Source organism: Benincasa hispida, chromosome 5 (assembly GCF_009727055.1).
Source record: "Benincasa hispida cultivar B227 chromosome 5, ASM972705v1, whole genome shotgun sequence".
Lineage (NCBI taxonomy): Eukaryota > Viridiplantae > Streptophyta > Magnoliopsida > Cucurbitales > Cucurbitaceae > Benincasa > Benincasa hispida.
Genome location: NC_052353.1, coordinates 35,138,858 through 35,160,806, shown reverse-complemented (window position 1 = coordinate 35,160,806; position 21,949 = coordinate 35,138,858).

The following is a 21,949-nucleotide window of genomic DNA, read 5'->3' as shown; positions in this document are numbered from 1 at the left end:
GTTAAACCCGGATTTCGAACGGTTTTCCTTCTAACAATTATGAAAAACATTAACTACGTGAAAGTATAAATCCTAAGTTAAGGGGAAGGAAATTTCTAAGTGTTAAGTAGATTTTTCTTTGAATAAATTAAGTTGAGCTTTAATTGGTAAAATTGTGATGAAATTTGTTTAATAAGTAGGATGATGAAACAACTAGTGTGGAATGGGGATTCGAAAAGAAAAATATGGATTTGAGTTGGAAAGTTGGGGAAAAATAAGTAGGTTGAGCTAGTGTGGAATGGAAATTTAGTTTGGAAAATTTGGGGAAAATTTTGTTTAAGTATAGAGAAGTTATGTGAAATGCGTTATGGATGAAGAAAGGATTGAAGAACTGAGAAAAATATGGGAAATTATTTTGGGGAAAATCTGGAAAAACGTGTAGAAGTTGCATGGAGACAAACAATTCGCAATAGCTAAGAGCGAGATCGTTGAGAGTGAGATCAACGAGAGTGGAGAGAGCGAGAGCAGAGAGAAAGCTGGAGAGAGCGAGATTGGAGAGAGCAAGACCAACGAGAAAGCTGGAAAGAGCGAGAGTGGAGAAAAGTTGGAGAGAAAGCTGGAGAGAGCGAGAAAGCTCGAGAGAGCGAGATTGGAGAGAGCGAGACCAGCGAGAAAGCTGGAGAGAGCGAGACCAGAGAGAAAGCTGGAGAGAGCGAGAGTGGAGAGAAAAGTGGGAGAGAAAGCTGAAGAAAGCGACACTGCCGAGAGTGGAGTGAGCAACACTGCCGAGAGCAGAAAAAGCGAGAGCGCCTATGCGTTAGCCTTGCTTTGTCTGATTCGAACGTCACGCCCACGCCTTGCCTATGCATTGAACGACCGAGCAAGCTTCTGGGCGATGTATTTGGATGCGTTGGGGTGGATTATGTATAAACCTAATTTGAATACAAACAAAGCTTGAAGACGTAAGGGCAAACGTCAATTAAAATCTAGGTGTCCAATTAAGGGAAATTCTTAAACCCTAAGAAACTGTGTTGGATGTGTTTGGGAAGAACACATTGAACCAAGGTGAACTCAGCTTACGTTGATAAAGGGAGGATTAAACAATTGGCCATGTAGCCAAGTAGGCGCTATTAATCCCACGAGCAATTTGAATGCCTATAAATAGGGAGTTGGGATTTCATTTTCAAATCACACAAAAATCATAAATTTCGTAGAGAAAGTAGAGGGCAGTGAGGGTTCAGAGGAATGTGTCAAATTTGGACGAGGAGATCTTCATATCTGGTCGTGTGTTTGGAGTGATTTCAAAGCCACCTAAAAGCTCTGGAAGTCTAGTTTTTAGAGTAGGGCTGCTGGAGGAAAATACTCAAAGCAACTGGGCTGGAGGGTCAAACCGTCGGATCAGTCTGGGCCAGTCTTGAATATTTTGAGATTCCCGCCAAACCACGAGGTATTCTGAGCTTAAATTTTATGGTAAGATTCCTAAGACAGTTTAGAATAAGTTTGTAGAAATAAGTATTTCCAAATAAGGTTCGGAACTATGAGTAATCTAAGTTGTAAGTTGAATCTGGGTTCTAGGGATGAAAAAGGGACCCGAGGAGCTACTAGAGTGAAAAGTTTCTAAGAGTTCGAGGTGAGTGGCTAAAATGTTTTCGAACTAAAACGGTTTTAAACTGTTTTGAATACAAACATTTTACAGAAAGCATGTTTGCAAAAATAATTCTCATGCCTACTAGTTTTATAAAGTGGTTTCCAAGCAAGTTTGAATTGTGATTTGAACGCATGCATATTGTTGAAAAACTATCTACATATGTATATGTATTGATTTTATCCAGCATACGTTACCATCTTTAAAGCCATGTTGTGTATGTGTTATACTATACATGCTTTAAAGAGAAAAGTTGTTTATAAATAGTTTTGGTAAAATGCAATGCCAAGTACAAGGAGAAGGCATCCACCCAACTAGATACTGAAGTACAAGGAGACGGTATCTATTGGTACTGAAGTACGTTTGAGAAGGTACCAAGCCAACGGGATACTGAAGTACGTTGTAGAAGGTATCCTAGTAGCTCGATGCTGAAGTACAAGGAGAAAGTATCTGAGCAGTAGTACCTACTGTGGCCACAGTGAATAAAGTCAGAGATTGAGCAAAAGGGTTCTCTCTAGACTAGTAGTTGGTGTTGGGATTATTTTACCAGTTATAGAGTACTTTGATTTTATTGCTTTATGTTTAAAACAGCTTTACATGTTCTACGCTTGGAAAATGTTTATGCTGCAGTACAAAGTACTGTAAAAGTTTATGTTTCAGTTAAAAACTCATTACTAAAATCATGTATGAGAATTTACTATGTTTTCTCGGTCACTCACTGGGCGTAAGCTCACCCCATTTTCAAATGTTTTTGTTTCCCCCCCCCCCCAGGTAGCGGTCAAATCCTCTGAGGATAGCTCAGTATCTTCTCTGCCACTAAAGAACCAAAAGACTTGTAACCGTTTGTTAGGTGGTTACTGTTAATATTGTACACATGTTACTATTGTTCATATAGGGACTAGGGTTTGTGGGTTTTGGGACTTGTAAATATAATGTTGTAAATACTCTAAAAATATTAAGTTTCTAAGTAAATAAATTATGGGCCTACAGCTGTCCCATTGTATATAATTTGTATTTGGTATCAGAGTTATTCCACAAGAGTTTTTAGGCAGTGACTGTCAGCCTAAGGGTTGATAACTGCTGCAATCACGCCCTTCTCTAGGCTAAGAGGGTGATCTGGGGCGGGGTGTAACAATGTGTCAGAAAGAGAATGGGTTGAGGGAAAAGACATCACAAGTTCGTCACTCCTGTTGAGGACGCAACTAAGGCTCCGCTTTCTCTTGGCTTACACCTTTCAGTGATCGACCACGTTTCTATATGCCTATGGTGAAACAGGGATAAACGTGGTGAATGCAAGGTTGTTTCCATCTCTGGAAATACTTCTTGCTTTAGTTAACGCATTCTTCCAGCCTTCTTTCGGGAGGTGGAATAACATCTTCACTTCTGCTCTCATAGGTGAAGATGCCGTTGAGCACGCGTGAGCTAAACTTAGCTGATTTCTTCAACAAGGATTAACTTACTTGCTTAATCCTTCCCCTTTACCCTGGGGGATTAGTTACACATGGTGCAGGAAATGGATGATGAATGTATGGTGAAGAATAGAGAAATGACGATGAATATGATAATGATATTAAAATCTAAGGATAAGCGTTTGTTACAGATAATGAATGAAAGATAAAAGATGAACAACAGTTGATGAATAGGAAATGAGAACAAATACGGAAATCATGTCAATGTCTTGACACAGATCCCGATCAGAGACGATGTTCTTGCTAGTGTATGGGAGGAATGTAATGGATAACTTCCTTCTCAGGCTTGTTTTCCAGGTAGAAGTGGTCTTGGCACAGAGCTTCTCTTCGAGAATGGGAATGAATTGCTTGGTCCAGATTTTCTTCAAGTTATCTCTTCAGACCACCCTCCTTTCTTTGAATTTGATGTAGCTATTTATAGACCTTGGCACCTTCTACATCAGTGGTACCGCTCTGAAAGGCTGATTTTTCCTGCCATGACTTGGTGGAAACGTCTGCTCTGCTCCACATTTAATTTGTCAGAATCGTACAACGGAAAAGCTGTACAATTTCAGAAGTCCTTGCGAATGCGTCGCTCTTTACATCTACGATCGGTTGCCACATGCGGTACTATTGTGTTGATCTTTCTATCGATTGCCACATGCGATGGAAATGCGTGATTGTTTATGTCCATGATCGATCGTCGCATGCGCTGCAATTGCATTGTTCTTCTTCGTTCTCGATTGCTCGTCGCATGCAGAGTGAATGTGTTGTTCATTTTTGTCCTCGAGCGATTGTCTCATGCGGTGACTTGTTTCCTGCAAAACAAAGACTTTGGTATTCCATTTTGCCATCGTAATGGGGTTAGCAAGTGTGCTTCTGATACTTTACAACTTTTGCGTTTCTAAGCCAATTTCTATACGGTCGACGAAAATTTTTCCTTCTTTTTGCCATTTAATCTAAATAAAATGGCATAAATAACTTGTATTTCTATAAGTTATCACACCCTCAAATTTAGATATATGCTTGTCCTCAAGCATATCTTCGACTAAGGCAATTCAGCTCAAATCCTATCCTAACTTTGCGTCGATCGGCTACTCCGAATGCTCCACCTCTATATAATTTCTCAAAAGTACAAATTCCTTCTATCCTCTGAACATTTCTTCAACATGCTCTACTTTATTCTTACCTAAGACAAACCTCTGCTCAAAGTTCTCTTGTTGTTTTAAAAAGAATGTTTTTCCTATTGTTGTAAAAACAACGAAGTGTGTCTTTTATGTGGTGGCCTAGTTTTCATCATCCTATAGAGAACGCTGATCATGGGTACACCCTTCGTTTTGGCTTGCTCCCACGGGTGTCATGCAAGCATCCAACTTCGATTGTGTACCAAGTTGAACTTCAACTCTTGATCCTTAGCCAAATTTTACTTTAGCTGGTCAGTGGAGTTGTCTCTTTTATTCATATATTTTTTTTTTTTATATTGCGTTGATCCTGGTAACCTACCTTCGTTTTGGCTTGCTCCCACGTGTTTCATGCGAACATCCAACTACGAGCAGGTTCCTTTCACGACTTAACTCTTATAAGGTTTGGATTTTTCCTTGCGCTGACAATGGAGTTTTTTTTTCTAATGATGATGAACGCCTAATATGACCACATCTGCTTGATCGCATCTACTCAGACCTTCTCCACCCCAGAATTTAGAGAGACGTAAGGTCGTCATTGCGTTGTTTTGGACAGAAAAGACAAAACACTTAGTCAAAATTTTGAAAAGATGGTTTGAGCAGAGTCTTGTAATAGAGAAGGTAAAGTAGAGCTATTGCGATGAATTGTCTAAGTGTTAGGAAGAAAATGCAATGTATAAAGAAATTTCGCTAAGGTTATGCATACTGCTCATCATGGCAACGCAAATAAACAAGCAAAAGAAGAGAAAGGAATTACCGCAATAAATTGACAAAGGATGATATAAAGAAAGAGGCCAACGCATATGGAAAGAATAATCACTCAGTTGTATAAAATTTATCTAAGTACACAAAGAATTATATTGATCATAAACATAAAATTGTAAGCATGTACAGAAGAATACAAGGTATAGCTATCTATAAAAAAAATTGGATGACCGCAATAAAGAATTCAAAATTGTGAAGGAGAAGGTGGCACACCCCCAAATTTAGAATTGCAGCGGGGGCATTAGGTGAGGAGGGCGTTGCGAAGGAGCTCTTTGCGACGCTTTTTGAAAGTACAGAGGCTGCTGCAGATGTTGAGGCATCATGAGACCATGTAAATATGCAGTCAAGAAATTGAAGTACTCATGGTTGCGTTCGGCCATCTGTCTTTAATTATCGGCTATTGCAGCTATGTGTTGCTCTCTTGCAACTCCGTTAGTGAATGGTGGAAGAAGGATAGCTCTTGAGATAGAAATCCTCGCATATCTTCTAAGGCAGTAGCAAGGGATGCGGTTAAGGGTTGCGCCGTCGATGTTTCACCAACATCGGTTTGGGGTTGAGCGGAAGGGCCTGCTCCCAAACCGTATGGGTCATCAACATGCAGCGACGTTGGGACGAAAAGTGGGGTGGAGATGAATGGCAGGTGGAAGCTGTTGGAGATGCGGGGTTGGAGTCGGGGGCAAGAAGAAGATTGGTAAATTATTCGGGAAGAGGGGGAAGGGGTTCATTTGTTGGGCTTGATGGACGAATGACTAAGGGTAAAGGGTCCAAGGGTAATTTTGTTTGCTTCTGCGTTGAACTTCCTTGGATGATTTCCTTCCCTTTGTCATTGTGGCGCTTCTTCTTGGTCTTAGTAGTTGTGGCGCATTTAAATCAATTAGGGGCCGTTTTGATGGAATGAGCCCATCTCTTTGCTTCATCTCGAAGTGTATACGGGAAGCGATATAGTCTGATTCCTTCTGGAGTCACGCCAGGGATGGAGAATGTATTACACATCTCTACAAATCTAGTCAGATGTGCATGCGGGTCCTCTCTTTGTAGACCTTCAAGCTGCCCCGCATTCTGAATCATTTAGAGATTGACTGGCTTGATTTCAAATCTTTCATTCTCCTCCACTAGATCTTGCACTTCCAGGCGAGAAGTCATATAAATTAGGCACCACATAGTTCCTCATGGGAATATTGTGGTAAGCGGCAAGAAAGACTGGGTCTTGCGCCGACCGATTTATTCCCTGATTCCCCTCGGGCCTATCATTGTTGTTTTCCATGTTTCTTCTTTGCCTTGTATAGTTCTGACAAGGTCTTGCGCGAAAGGTTTGCTCGATCTCTAGGTCGGCGTCAAATTCTTGTTCTGTCCTAGTACTCATACACCGTCAGCCTGCTCTTCACGTAAACAAACTGTACAACAAAAATCTGTCCTGCAAAATACCACAAAACTATTCAGCACTAAAAATTGCCAATCCTCGGCAACGGGCCAAAAACTTATAAGGCTCTCGTAATCGTGTCTGTTAAATAACTTGTAAGGTTTTTGACGTATGCGCTTTGCAATAATGATAATATGCGATACTACGTCTAAGATGATGTATGCAATGATGCTTAGATGCTTTCGTAGTATGCGTTCCTGTAGTGTGCGCATGTCACAAGTTTTATTACGCTGGAACCAAGTATAATTCCAATGGAAGTTTCTCAGAGTGATCTGAGGTCGAACACGTGCATTGTGGTGATTAAGGTGATACTGATGTGATATATGCGACCGGGAAACAAAATAATAATGAATAGTGTTGAGAAAGATAAACTGCGAGGAAAAGTAAAATGCGGTAAAGAATAGAATGCAATGAGAAAGAAAGTGCGATAATAAAATGCGGTGATAATTAGATTGCAGTGATGAAATTAGATGCGGTAACAATAAATGAATAAACAATTAAATATACAAATTGAGGACTGGTTGTTAAGATGTGCAAAAGTATCTGATGAATGCGGTGGCAAGTCTTGTGAAATGTGTCAGAAAGAGAATGGGTTTAGAGAAAGAACATCACAAATTCGTCAATCTTATTGAGGACGCAACTAAGGTTCCGCTTTCCCTTGGCTTACACCTTTCAGTGATCGGCCGTGATCCCATATGTCTATGGTGGGGATGAACGTGGTGAATGCAAGGTTGTTTCCATCTCTGGAAATACTTCTTGCTTTAGTTAATGCATTCTTCTAACCTTCTTTCAAGAGGTGGAACAACATCTTCACTTCTTCTCTCATAGGTGAAGATGCCGTTGAGCACACGTTAGCTAAACTTAGCCGATTTCTTCAACAAGGATTAAGTTATTTGCTTAATCATTCCCCCTTACCCTGAGGGATTAGTTACACATGGTGAAGGAAATGGATGATGAATGTATGGTGAAGAACAAAGAAATGACGATGAATATGATAATAATATTAAAATCTAAGGATAAGCGTTTGTTATAGATAATGAATGAAAGATTAGAGATGAATAACAGTTGATGAATAGGAAATGAGAACAAATACGGAAGCATGTCAATGTCTTGACACGGATCTCGATCAGAGACGATGTGCTTGCCGGCGTGTGGGAGGAATGTAATGGAGAACTTCCTTCTCAGGATTGCTTTCCAGGTAGAAATGATCTTTGCATAGAGCTTCTCTTCGAGAATGGGAATGAATTTCTTGCTCCAGAGACTTCCCTTTCGGTCTTGTCTTGTCTTTCTCCCAGATTTTCTCTAAGTTGTCACTTCAGACCAGCCTCCTTTCTTTGAATTTGATGTAGCTATTTATAGACCTTGGCACCTTCTGCATCAGTGGTCCTGCTCTGAAAAGCTGATTTTTCCTACCATGGCTTGGTGGAAACGTCCGCTCTGCTCCACATTTAATTTGTCAGAATTGTACAACAGAAAAGCTGTACAATTTCAGAAGTCCTTGCGAATGCGTCGCTCTTTACATCTACGATTAGTTGCCACATGCGATACTATTGCGTTAATCTTTCTATTGATTTCCGCATGCGGTGGAAATACGTTGATTGTTTTCGTCCATGATCGATCGTCGCATGTGCTGCAATTGCGTTGTTATTTTTCGTTCTCGATATCCCACCGCATGTAGAGTGAATGTGTTGTTCATTTTTATCCTCGAGCGATTGTCTCATGCGGTGACTTGTTTCATGTAAAACAAAGACTTGGGCATTCCATTTTGCCATCATAATGGGGTTAGCGGGTGTGCTTACGACACTTTACAACTTTTGCGTTTCTAAGCCAATTTCTATACGGTCGATGAACCTTTTTCCTTCTTTTTGTCGTATAACCTAAATAAAATGGCATAAATAACTTGTATTTCTACAAGTTATCACACCCCCAAATTTAGATATATGCTTGTCCTCAAGCATATCTTCGACTAAGGCAATTCAGCTCAAATCCTATCCTAACTTTGTATCGATGTTAGCGAACGTTGATCATGGTTACACCCTTCGTTTTGTCTTGCGCCCACAGGTGTCATGCGAGCATCTAACTTCGATTGTGTACCAAGCTCAACTTCAACTCTTGATCCTAAGCCAAGTTTTACTTTAGCTGATCAGTGGAGTTGTCTCTTTTATTCTTATTATTTTGTTTTTTGTATTGCATTGATCTTGGTAATCTACCTTTGTTTTGGCTTGCTCCCACGGGTGTCATGTGAACATCCAACTACGAGCAAGTTCCTTTCACGACTTAACTCTTATCAGGTTGGGATTTTCCCTTGCGCTGACAGTGGAGTTTTTTTTTTTCCTGATGATGATGAACGCCTGATATGACCGCATCCGCTTGATCGTATCTACTCAGACCTTCCCCACCCCAAAATTTAGAGAGTCGCAAGGTTCTCATTGCGTTCTTTTGGACAAAAAAGACAAAACACTTAGTCAAAATTTTGAAAAAATGGTTTGAGTAGAGTCTTGTAATAGAGAAGGTAAAGTAGAGCTATTGCGATGAATTGTTTAAGTGGTAGGCAGAAAATGAAATGTATAAAGAAATTTCGCTAAGGTTACGCATACTGCTCGTCAGGGCAGCACAAATAAACAACGCAAAAGAAAAGAAAGGAATTACCGCAATAAATTGACAAAGGATGATATAAATAAAGAGGCCAACGCATATGGAAAAAATAATCACTCAGTTGTATAAAATTTATCTAAGTACACAAAGAATTATATTGATTGTAAACACAAAATTGTAAGCATGTACAGAAGAATACAAGGTATAGCTATCTATAAAAAAAAATTGAATGACTGCAATAAAGAATTCAAAATTGGGAAGGAGAAGATGGCACACCCCGAAATTTAAATTTGCGGCGGGGGCTCTTGGTGAGGAGGGCATTGCGAAGGAGCTCTTTGCGGCGCTTCTTGAAAGTACAGAGGCTGCTGCAGATGTTGAAGCACCATGGGACCATGTAAATATGCAGTCAAGAAATTGAAGTACTCATGGTTGCGTTCGACCATCTGTCTTTGATTCTGGCGAATGGTAAAAATGTTGCGTTGAATATTGACCATCACCTGTCGAAGCTCTGCGTTGCTCTCTCGCAACTCCGTTAATGAATGGTGGATGAAGGATAGCTCATGAGATAGAAAGCCTCGCATATCTTCTAAGGCAGTAGCAAGGGATGCAGTGGAGGGTTGCACCATCGATGTTTCACCAGCATCGGTTTGGGGTTGAGCAGAAGGGCCTGCTCCCAAACCGTGTAGGTCATCAACATGTGGCGATGTTAGCGGTGAAAAGTATGGTAGAGATGGATGGCGGGTGGAAGCTGCTGGAGATGCGGGGTTGGAGTCGAGGGCAAGGAGGGGATTGGTAAATTGTTCAAGAAGAGGGGAAAGGGGTTCATTTGTTGGGCTTGGTGGACAAATGACTACGGTTAAAGGGTCCAAGGGTAATTTGGTTTACTTCTACAGTGAACTTCCTTGGATGATTTCCTTCCCTTTGTCATTGCGGCGCTTCTTCTTAGGTCTTGGTGATTATGGCGCATTTAAATCAATGAGGGGTCGTTTCGGTGGAAGCTCGGGGCAATGCGGTGAATCCTTGAGAAGCATTCTCATGATTTTGGTGTTGATGATGTCGTGCACTTCTGGCATGGGTTCTTCGTCAATGCCCACGCCCATAGATAGACATATGCTTGAAACTATCCATGGGAAGAAGTACTAGCCTCTCACGCAACCAACAAAACTTCGGAGTTTCTTCACAAGAAGCTGGCCCACATCGATCGGAATGTCGCGCGCTATGCAATATACGGCCATACTCGATCCCTTGAGATGGTTTTGTCATGCGATGTTGGGATGAGTCACCTCTTCACCAAATAGACCTAAAGGCATGCTTCTGATAGCAGCCGGTTGGAGACGAGGGTTCTTATGCCGGTTAGGGACACCGTTCACTTAGTGCCCGGTTGCGTTAATACTCTCAGCGTATCCTCCATATGCTCTTCTTCAGAATCATCAATCAGTTTGTTACTCGGTGCTTCCAGGAAATTCTTCAACTGGTAGAGTTGATTGATGTCCTCTGCATTGAACGGCACTACCCTTCCTTCGATGATCACCGCATCTTCGGTGTCGTGGAGTTGGCCATGGTAGAAGGCCCTCACTACCGATTGAATTACGATGGATGGACACTGGAAGAAAGCTTACCACCCATGTTCCACCACAATGCTAATGATGAGATCCGGTAGTGGCGTCGATGTAGGGAAAAAACCCATTTCCATCCATAAATCATCATTTTCTTTCTTTGTTGTTGGGCGCCTCCTAGTCGGCTCAAGCTCGCTGCTTTCCACCTTTGCTTTGCCCTTTTCCTGAGCGAACATAAGGCAGGTTTTTTGTCTTTGGATGTATTCCTGCGCCTTGCGTTGCTCTTCTTTTTTCTTTTCCCACTCTTCCACTTCTTTTCTTTTTCGCTATCTGATGCGCTGAATATTTGCTTTACGGTGCATCTTCTTTTCCTCCCTTTCCTTCTTATTCGCTTCTTCTTCTTCTCTAATTTCTTTTTCAAATTGCTTCAAGGCGAGTGTGATGCGTTACTTATCCTCGAGCCTCCTTCTCTCCTCTTCTTCCACCCTTGCATTGTCACGGCGAACCTTCTCACCGTGAAGCTTTCTGGCCAAATCGCCTGATGCGATGATTTGGCGCGCCCGTGACATTTTCTCTTCCTTCTCCTCTAATTGTCTTTTTCTTTCTTCCTTCTCCTTCTCTATATGTTGAAAAGTTGTTGGGTCACTTGTGGACCCTTGTGGCACATTCTCCTTGCGACACCGCATTAGAGGGGAGATTTCAAGATCTTCTTTGTCGTCCGATGCAATTAATCTGGAATGTGACCATGAAGCTAGTAGTTGCGCTGATGATTTAGCATGCACTGAAACCCCCTTTTCCACCTTTGTGGTGGTTGATTCTCCATCGACATCCAAACTTTCTACCCTCTTCCTCCTTTCTTCCTCCTTCTTCAGGCATTTCTCTTCTCGCCTGCGCTGCTTTCTTTCACTTCTCCTTTTTTCTTTCTTTTCCTTTTCCAGCCAGGCGACTTCATCTTTCTCGGCCCATTTCTCCTCGACTTTTCTCTTCTTCTTCTTCTCTTCAGACTTCTCTGTCTGCTTCTTCGCCTCCACAACCTCCAAAACAGCCCTTATGGGTCCCTCAATGAAGTCTGTTGGGGTAGTCTTCTTAGGATCCAAAATGGTTAGGGCCATTCTTCGCGAAGCCACCGCTAACTCCTTCACTGACGGTAGGGGCTGGTTCACTTCTTCGGCCTCCAGCAACCCCCCATCGCATTCTAAATGGCTTAAAATACTCCCGAACACCTCCTTGTCGTCCTTTCTTTTTAGCTCACTTTCGGTTGAAGGTGTTGGGAGCGCCACTTCAGGTCTGGTGGCAAGGGCACTCTCCATGCTCGACCCCTCACGGTGGGTGGGTGGTATTGCGGATACAGAGGTTTTTCGCCTTGGGTTTCCGACGATTCTAGGGGATAGCTTTGGCTGGGCGGCGAGGCAGCGGCTGGCGGCAAGGAAGGCCGCCTCCCACGCAGTGATGAGGGCATGGGAAGGGGACGATGGCTGGGAAGAGGAATGGGATGATTGTCCGGCTGTTGGTTAGGTAAAGAGAAAGAAGTTGGAAATTTCTTGTTCTTTGGAAGAAAGTGCGGTAGGAGATGATGGTATGCAGAAAGATTTTTCTTAGGGTTTTTCGCAAAGAGCTTAAAAGTGAGCTCCTCGGGCTTAAGAAGGTGCGATTTATAGGTTGGGCCTTGATGGGCTCAATGCAATTGCTGCGTGGCAGACTTTGGTAATCCAAAAAGCCTGTCGCACCCCTCCTAATATGACTTAGTAGGAAACAACATCCTTTCGTCTGCTAAGTAATAATTTTCTAGAGAGCTGAAGTGATTCGACTACCCTTTCTGTGAATATTTTATCATATTTTTATTTAATAGGAAACAACATCCTCAGACGCAATGTTAAGTTGTTAACGCAATACATCCGTTACCGCAAATGCATATTTGCGGAGGACGAGCACAATGTATATACTAGCCAACACAACTATCAATGCAACGCATTTCTAGAGGATGGGCGCAAGGTATTTGTACCCGCACGACGGGCACAATGTACATACGAGCGCAACTCATCCGTCAACGCAATGCATTTTTGGAGGACGGATGCAAAGTGTATCTATTAACGCAAGATACACCCGTCGTCGCAATGCATATCCGATGTTTCATAGTATCACCAACATCACCACACGTATCCCAAAACCATATTGATAAGACGTTGCGGAGTGCAAATGCATCATTCATTCAAAGAAAATTAAAATCAACGTATGCTGAGGCTGAATTGGAATTCAATTCAACTAGGCAGGAAACTAAATCAATGTAAGCAATAAACTATAAACCCTCGAACTTAGGTTCCCTAGATAAGAATGTTTAGCCAAAGAAATGTTATATTACATATTTATTAAATAGAAATTCATGTTGTTTATAGGAATTATGAAGGAAGGGAAGGAAAAAAAATATCAAATATAGAAACACAATCATTAGTCTACTGGACGCACTAAGTGTGGACTGATGTGGCAATTAATTCTTTGAACTCAGGAAGCGGCAGAAAGATTAAAAAGGGAAGTGAAACTTCAAAAGCATGGTTTTGGCAATTGACAAGAGTAAATTTAGCGAATTTAGTGCCATTTGAAAGCTGGGAGAATCTAGTTTTCAAGGTTGTTCTGCTGGAGAAATATTGCAAAAGGAGAAGAACAAAAGTGGAGAATTTGCAGAAGAGGCAGAACCACGGATTAATCGGGGCCCAAGGTGAAGTTTGAAAGTTCCAAGCCAAACTATAATGAATTATGGGCTGAAATTTTAAGGTAAGGAAGTTAACTCAAATCTAAAAAAGTTTGTAAAAGGAAGTTTCTTGAAAAGAGCTCTGGATTTTGGGTTATGAATTTTTGAAGTTATAACATGGAATTGGTGCATAAGCAGACAGCTGCTTGTGAGAAACAAGAAAGCAGTTCATCAGGGAGAATTATAGCGAGATTTGGGCACGAGGATATCATTTATAAAGGAAATCTCGCTGATTTTGTAAGGAGGATCTCGCTCTAGGGGGAAATCTCACTAGGAATTGAGGTGAGTATCGCTAAGAATTTCACAGGAAAAGCTTGATCTCGCTTTAGAGGATCTCGCTGGTATCACTTTAGAGGATCTCGCTAGCATCGCTCAGGGGGATCTCCTAGCCTCGCTCAAGGAGATCTCGCCAGTAAAGTGTCTGTATTGATGGAAGTTCATTTAATAAATGAATTATTTGAGATATTTTACTAGGAATTCTAAGTAGTTTAATCGGGAATTATATCTTTTCAGGCCAAGAAGAGCTAGGGGAAGCGTATAAACCAATAAGAGCCTGACGAACTGTGAGTGACTTAGTAAACTTAAGGTTTCCAATACTCATACATATATGATCAAGTAAAGCACAGTGACATTAATGATGTATTTAAATTTCCTCAAGCAACAAATGGTTAGAGAATAACTTAATGCATGTTTCCCGGCTTGTATGTGTGTATTTCGCGAGATACCCATCATACCCATCATCACTCTGGGCCTCTTCCTCCATACCATCATCAACCCAGTCATCCGTATTTCGCGAGATGCGATCTAAGATGACTTTTGCTTCAGTCTACGTCTTATCCATAAATCCTTCTGCTATAGAGGCATCTGCAATAGCTTGCGTCGATCTATCCAGGCCATTATAAAAGGTTTCCATAAGAATGCAATCGGGAATTCCGATATGGGAACAATTTTTCACAGTCTTCTAAATTGCACCTATATGTGCTCAGAGTCTCATTTTCCATCTGCTCAAAATTTAACACGTCCCTTCGTCTTCTTGTGTTGACTGCGGGAGGGAAAAATTTCTTCATGAACCGTTCAACCAACTGATCCCATGAATTGATCTCATTTGGCTCCAATGAATGAGCCAACCTCTTTTCTTCATCCCGAACGAAGAGATATAGTCTGATTCCTTTTGGAGTCACGCCGGAGATGGAGAATGTATTACACATCTCTACAAAGTGAGTCAGATGTGCATGCGGGTCCTCTCCTTGTAGACCTCCAAACTGCCCCGCATTCCTAATCATTTGGAGATTGACCGGCTTAATTTCAAATCTTGCATACTTCTCCACCATAGGTCTTGAAATTCCAGGCGAGAAGTCATATAAATTAGGCGTCGCATAGTTCCTCATGGGAATATTGCGGTCAGCCGCCAGAAAGACTGGGTCGTCCGCCGGCCAATTTATTCCCTGATTCCCCTTGGGCCTACCATTGTTGTCTGCCATGTTTATTCTTCGCCTTGTACAGTTTTGACGTGCTCTTGCACGAAAGGTTCACTCGATCTCCAGATCGGTGTCGAATTCTGGTTCTATCCCAGTACTCATACACCGTTAGGCTGCTCTTCGCGTAAACAGACTATATAACAGAAATCTGTCTGCAAAATACCACAAAACTATTGAGCACTAAAAATTGCCAATCCCCGGCAACGGCGCCAAAAACTTGTAAGGCTCTTGTAATCGTGTGTGTCAAACAACTTGTAAGCTTGCTGATGTATGCGCTTTGTGATAATGATAATATGTGATACTACATCTAAAATGATGTATGCGATGATGCTTAGATGCTTTTGTAGTATGGGTTCCTATAGTGTGCGCGTGTCACATGTTTTCTTATGCTGGAACCAAGTATAATTCCAACGCAAATTTCTTAGAGTGATCTGAGGTCGAACACAGGGATTGTGGTGATTAATGCGATACTAATGTGATATATGCGACCGGAAAACAAAATAATAATGAATAGTGTTGAGAAAGATAAACTGCGAGGAAAAGTAAAATGCGGTAAAGAATAAAATGCGATGAAAAATAAAGTGCGATAATAAAATGCGGTGATAATTAGATTGCAGTGATGAGATAAGATGCAGTAACAAATAAATGAATAAACAATTAAATAAACAAATTGAGGACTGGCTGTGAAGATGTGCAAAAAGTATCTGATGAATGTGGTGGCAAGTCTTGTGAAATGTGTTAGAAAGAGAATGGGTTGAGGGAAAGAACATCGCAAGTTCGTCAATCTTGTTGAGGACGCAACTAAGGTTCTGCTTTCCCTTGCCTTACACCTTTCAGTGATCGGCTGCATTCCCATATGCCTATGGTGAAACAAGGATGAACGTGGTGAATGCAAGGTTTTTTCCATCTCTGGAAATACTTCTTGCTTTAGTTAACGCATTCTTCCAACCTTCTTTCGAGAGGTAGAATAACATCTTCACTTCTGCTCTCACAGGTGAAGATGCCGTTAAGCACGTGTTAGCTAAACTTAGCCGATTTCTTCAACAAGGATTAACTTACTTGCTTAATCCTTCCCCCTTATCCTAGGGGATTAGTTACACATGGTGAAGGAAATGGATGATGAATGTATGGTGAAGAACAAAGAAATAATGATGAATATGATAATGATATTAAAATCTAATGATAAGCATTTGTTATAGATAATGAATGAAAGACTAGAGATGAACAACAGTCGATGAATAGGAATGAGAACAAATACGGAAAGCGTGTCAATGTCTTGACACGGATCCTGATCGAAGACGATGTGCTTACCGGCGTGTGGGAGGAATGTAATGGAGAACTTCCTTCTCAGGCTTGTTTTCCAGGTAGAAGTGATCTTTGCATAGAGCTTCTCTTCGGGAATGGGAATGAATTACTTACTCCAGAGACTTCCCTTTCGGTCTTGTCTCGTCTTTCTCTTGGATATTCTCTAAGTTGTCTCTTCATACCAACCTCCTTTCTTTGAATTTGATGTAGCTATTTATAGACCTTGGTACCTTCTGCATCAGTGGTCCCGCTCTGGAAAGCTGATTTTTCCTGCCATGGCTTGGTGGAAATGTCCGCTCTGCTCCACATTTAATTTATCAGAATCGTACAACAGAAAAGCTGTACAATTTCGAAATCCTTGCAAATGCGTCGCTCTTTATATCTACGATCGATTGCCACATGCGGTACTATTGCATTGATCTTTCTATCGATTTCAACTTGCGGTGGAAATGCGTTAATTGTTTGCATGCATGATCGATCGTTGCATGCGCTGTAATTGCGTTGTTCTTTTTCATTCTCAATTTCCCGCAGCATGCAAAGTGAATGCATTGTTCATTTTTGTCCTCGAGCGGTTGTCTCATGCGGTGACTTGTTTCCTGCAAAACAAAAACTTGGGCATTCCATTTTTCCATCGCAATGGGGTTAGCGGGTGTGCTTACGACACTTTACAACTTTTGCATTTCTAAGCCAATTTCTATATGGTCGACACAACTTTTTCCTTCTTTTAGCCGTATAATCTAAATAAAACGCTATAAATAACTTGTATTTTTACAAGTTATCAAGGTTTTTTAGTCATCTTACCCTCAAGGCAAGATTCGCACATTGGTAAAGAATTTTCTTCTAACTCGCTTAGAAGGCCATTCTTCACTAATCTCTCAATCCTATTGAGATTGATGTGCCCTAATCGAAAGTGCAAAAGATGGGCATTTTCTTTTGGAGAAACTCGTTGGTGTTTATATTGAGTTACGACAGATTTAATCATCTCTGTGTTATGGAGGGAACTTAAGGCTAACGGTCATTAGTACGTACAAGTTATTTTCCAGTTTAGTTGTACAAATTTCAACACCACCCTTGTGAATAAACACTTTGTTCAATTTAAAAGAAAGAGTGTAATTGCATTGTAACAGACACTTTACATAAATAAGGTTCCTTTTTATTCCAGAATAACGAAGACATCTTTTAATACAATAAACCTATTCTCTAAGGTTAACTGGATGCCTCCCACTGCCACAGCTGAAACGACGTGCCCGGTGCCTACTCGCAACGTCATTTCATCAGCCTCCAACTGTCGCCAAGATCTAATCCCTTGAAAAGAAGAACAAACATAATTAGTGGCACCTGAATCAATTATCCAGGCAGAATCATCATTCTCCACTAAACAAGTATCTAACACAAGTAAATGACATTTAACTTTTTCAGCCTTGGCCTTAGTTTTGGTTGCCTTCCTTTCCTTCAGATAACGAGGAGAATTCCTCTTCCAGTGTCTATCCTGGTTGCAGTGGAAACATTTTTCTTTTGCAATCGATGGTGGACGTTTCTTCTAGGCGATAGGTGGCGGGTTAGTAGGTGCTTTCCCTTTCCCTTTACCACCCTTCTTTCTTCTTCCCCTTTCTAGAGTTAGAAGTTGAAGGTGCAGATTTTGTCCCCAAGGACGAACCTCGACAGAACCTTTTAGAAGATGAGACAACATTTCCTCACCTCACTTTTTCTTCTTACTTTTCAGCAAGGATTGGTAAGTCTGCAACTCGTTGAGGAGAGTAGTAAGGGTAGTCCACTTTGTTAAGAATCGAATTGCTAATAAAGTGGAGGAAGCTCTCCGGCAATGAATGCGGGATAATGCTAACCTGACTGCCCTCATCGATTTTAGACCCATTCATCTCTGCCACGTTAAAGTGGACCATCATATTCAGCACATGTTCACGAACAGAGGTGCCTTCCTCTATTTTGGAGCTGAAGATGTGTTTCAGAGCCTCGTAAACATTTCGAGTAGTGTCCTGAGGTGGAATAGAAGGACAGTGCTCCGTAAGGACAAACTTCAGATCCTCGATGATGAATATCGTTGTGAGCATATGTTTTTAACTCGAACAGTTTTGGCCATTCAATTTTTCGGTGCTAAGTATACTGATAGTGGTTGTAGCTATTTAAAACTGTTGCTGAAAAATGAGCAAACTTTTATAAGACTTTGCAAAACCACATTTTAACCAATTAGTTTTAGCAAAAATGTTTCCAAGTACCCTTAAGTGATAAGAATTCTATTTTGCAATGATGCCCCAACGAGGCAGGACAAACGTCACCGATGTGGTGATTAGATGTCCCTTCACTGGGATGAGACATTCTCAACCATTAGGTAGAACTAACTCTTGGAACTGAACCTATTAACAACCATTTGTTGGTCCAGAACTGTTAACCCTTAACAGTTTCACATAAGTGTAGCCCCTCATTTTCGGCCCCAGAGTCCCGCCCGAATGTGCCCACCATAGGGAAAAAGCAATAGAACAAGAGATTAAGTAACCTTATCCTCTTACAGAAGATCAAATAAAGAAACGTGTAAAACAACCATCCTATTGGGAGACACTCCGAGGGTGCCTCGAGGCGATATGCAGAAACTTTATTAATCCAAGAGAGAGATCGTGGGATATGTTGTCGCACCTCCCGCTCCCACTTACTATGAACATTCTCTCCATCCACCTTGATATCGACCTACCCAAACACCATCCTTTAGGAGGACACTCCCAGGGTGTCACGAGGCCGAGCATAGATCTCACGTTGTGGACAATAAGGGATAAATGCGAAAGGTTTAAATGAAGCATCATATGCCTCAAGTACCTCCCACTTAATGTTCTACCTATGGGTTTATTAACCTAGACAATACAGCTACTGATTATAATCTAAGTCATTTATTAATTTTGCTTAAAAATAACTTTTGTCTTTGAAATATAACAAGTTCAAGTAGTCACATTAAACTCTTTAATGGACTGTCCTTAACTTGCATGAATAAACTACCTTTATGGCCTCTCCATAACTCAAAAGGTGTTTCAGAAACATTTTTTGAGGGAACGTTGTTCAGAATGTAGCATGAAGTCTCCACTGTAAAACCCCAAAACGAGTCTTGAAGATGAGCACAACTCATCATAGACCGAAACATGTCCAACAAAGTTTTATTTCTCCTTTGTGATACACCATTCTGCTGAGGTGTACTTGAGGCCGAGAGTTGGGATGCAATCCCATGTTCTATCATATAGTTCTGGAATTGGGACACAATCCCATTGAGCTACCAAGGGAACCTTATGGACTTGTAGTCCGAAGCTCCAACGGTACGTGAATAACTTACTAAACTCTTTAGTCACGGAATCCACAATCTATTAACTGCCAGTGTCACACCCCCTCCCTAGCCTTTGCCCCAAGACTTGGAAGAGAGCATGAAAATATACTAGTAGCATTCCAAGACAACATTTTAATTTAACATTTCCCTCTTTATCTATTAAAGACCTTAACATGTTTACAATAATCTTATCTAAATTTCATACATATAGCTCAATTTCTATACTCTTTTATCACATGATCCGAGTCGTGCCCTGAGAATTTACCAAGTCCTGGTGTTTTGGTGGTTGTAGACTCCTTTCTGAATGCTCAGCTTTGCAACCTGGGAGGGGGGATAGAAGAAAACATTTGTAAGAGTGTGAGCTAATAAGTCCAGTGAGTGGTGTCTTTTAAAATAACAATCATTTTACAAAACATATTTTTGGGAAGTCAATCACTTAATCACAATTTCAGTATAATTTATGCATGATCATGTGTAATTTCATTCAATCATTATCCTCCAGTTCCAAGCTATACTTGGCATGTTCACATCATGCATATATTAACAATCATAACAATTTTTTATGGAAACTTTCCTATAACCCGCTTTCCCCGCCATTGTGCACATCGACAACTCTTTCTCGTTAGCCATGCTTAGGTATCTTGACTATATTTCCCATCGGTCTTCACCGACTATTATTTCTCGTCGACCGAGGCCAACTATATTTCTCCCGCCAAGTACCATTTTTAAGCATGCTAATTTATATATTTCGAGTATCATCTTAATTTCCATAGAAATTACACAGACAACATCACAGCAAGTAACATAACATCATAGGCATGCATCTTGTACTTACATATGCATTTATTCACACATATCAATGCATAAAACTAAATAACCACTCACCGTAAGCAAGTTTTTCTACTAAAATCACTTTGAGAATATCTTCCTGAGAGTTCCTCCATATCAATGAAAATTCCTCAATTAACACTTGTTATATCAATAAATAATGCTAAAATAGCCAAAATACCATTATATAATCAAAGTACCACCCTACTCCAAACTTAGCCAAAATCCTAAAATTAACCCCTTTAGAGGTTATTTGGACTGTGGTAGGCAGCTGGGCGTTTGGCCGTGTGCAGGGTGGGCGTGCTATGCCGCACAGTGGGCTGATGCATTGGGTGTGCGTGATGTGTCGCAAGGTGGGCTGCTAGGATGGGCTAGCGTGCGTGATGCGTCGTGTGAGGCACGCTGGTGGACCTGTCTCTTATACACATCTAGATGTGTATAAGAGACAGAGCGTGCGTGATGCGTCGTGTGAGGCACGCTGGTGGACGGACGCAACGCTACAAGGTGCAAGGTGTGCACGCTGTATGCTGGATGCGTTGGCTGGCTGTGCATCCGGGCTGGCTCTAATGTTTCACCAATGAACTTAGCTTCTTTGAACACCAATTAACTTGGTAGCCTAATTACTCAAGCATAACACTCTAAATAAACTCTCAACACAAAGATTTTGGTGATGGTATGAATAAATTCTTCTCGCCCAACCCCTCTATTTATAGCCATTCCAAACCCACCCCCTTGTGACAACTCAACTCCCATTTGTCCCATTTTGGAGATGCCAACACTTAGCCTATTCCAGCACAGCCTTGAGTTGTTCACACCTTAGCTTGCCAGCCAAAATTCCCATTTTGCATGTAATCTTCTTCATCCACCTCCTACTTAGGGTGATAAGACCTCTCTTGTATGTAATCTCCTTTGTCCACCTCCTACTTAGAGCTTATGTGAACCTCCTTTTGCCACCTAAATCACTTAAAAACTTAAACATATTCCTCTATTTAATTTGTCAAGACTTATAATCGTATTTCATAAATATAAGCATCTCCCTTTGGGGTTCTTTTCCCATCAATTAGCCTTCCTTTTTTTCCATAACGCATAGCAAGCCAACACCAATGCATAGGGTGGCCACTCATCCTCGACGCATGGCTCACTAGGTATGACCGTAAGGCCTTCTCGGCACTGTCTCTTATACACATCTAGATGTGTATAAGAGACAATGCATAGGGTGGCCACTCATCCTCGACGCATGGCTTGCTAGGTATGTTCGCTCGGCTTGCTTGGCATGGACGCATGGTGCTTGGCATAGGCACTGACCATCGACGCATGAGCGTGCTGCATAGGCGCTGATCAATGCTTGCTTGCCCAGCCACATGGGCGTGCCTCGCCACATGGGCTATGCGCTCGGCATAAGGCATCGACGCATGGCTGCTCGGCAGGCTCGGTAGCACTCGACGCATAGGATGGGCATCCGGCATGCCCACTCGACGCATAGGCAGGGGCCCTCAGCATACCTGCTCAATGCATGGGCTGTGCACTTGGGCTCGTTGCATGGCCTGTGCGCTTAGCATGCCCACTCGACGCATGCCTTGCCTGTGTCTGCATGCCTTATTCATGCTCTTGCGTTGGTGGTATGCAAGCCTTTGGCCATTGCCCAAGTCTTCTTACTTCGATCCTCCCATGCACTTTTGCG